Genomic DNA, 839 nt, shown 5'->3' on the forward strand with positions numbered 1-839 from the left:
TCGTCTCTGGGGTAGGAAACGCTCCCTCCCCACCGCTCCGGCTGAATTTCTTTGTCCCATGATCTTTGGAGCAAAGACCCTTATCGGTGATGCCTCTCTCTGTCAAATGCATGACTGGGTCAATTTTTATTTGTGCCAAGAGAAGCCCTCTGTGACCTTCTCTGTTTGGGTTATGTTCTTTGTATGGTGGACTTTGCATTGACTATGAAAACATCTAATTTATATGTAATTAAGTGGATACGCAAATTACAGGATCTAAAAGTAGACCAAAGAGAACAAGAAGAAGTACATTTTCAGAATCAGCATGAAACTTCTGTGCAAAGTTCCTCCAGTGCTAGAAAAGATTGGTAGAGAGTTTACCAAAGGTGTCCTACATTTCTCTGAATCTGTAGAAAGAGAAAATCACCTTGGAATTCTCCCTCCCTCCCCCCTCACCTCCTTCACCTCCCCCTTTGCTTCCTTCTCTCTCTCTCTCTCTCTGTCTCTTTTTGTTTCTTCCTTAATTCCTGTCTTTTCAATTAGCAATAATCGCACCTCGGATAAACCTCACTGGCTACTATCCTGCCACTGCACAAAGCTTGAAGAAGAGTCACACTTGTGTGTTCACCTTTAATTTTGCGGATTTGAGTTGGGTAGGATGGCACAGGTCTTCACCCCTGGGCAGAGCTGCTTTGCCTAAGAGCCCTTAGGGGGCAGAGCAGGGATGGTGGACGTAGCATACCGGAAGGTGGTTCTAGGAACATTTTGGGGAAAAAAGAGGTGGGACCCTGACCCTTTCCATTGTGAGGTTCAGAGTAATCGGAACACGTCCTCATTTTGCTGGCAGGAAAGGGTCTTGA

The 839-nt window shown here is 45.5% G+C and overlaps 1 pseudogene; it reads right to left on the reverse strand.

Annotated features, from left to right (window-relative positions):
* Positions 1–484: 484 nt before the first annotated feature.
* On the reverse strand, positions 485–579 carry LOC118883872 (annotated as a pseudogene).
* Between the last annotated feature and the right edge of the window lie 260 nt (positions 580–839).

This window comes from Balaenoptera musculus, chromosome 17, assembly GCF_009873245.2.
Source record: "Balaenoptera musculus isolate JJ_BM4_2016_0621 chromosome 17, mBalMus1.pri.v3, whole genome shotgun sequence".
In the NCBI taxonomy this organism is placed as follows: Eukaryota; Metazoa; Chordata; class Mammalia; order Artiodactyla; family Balaenopteridae; genus Balaenoptera; species Balaenoptera musculus.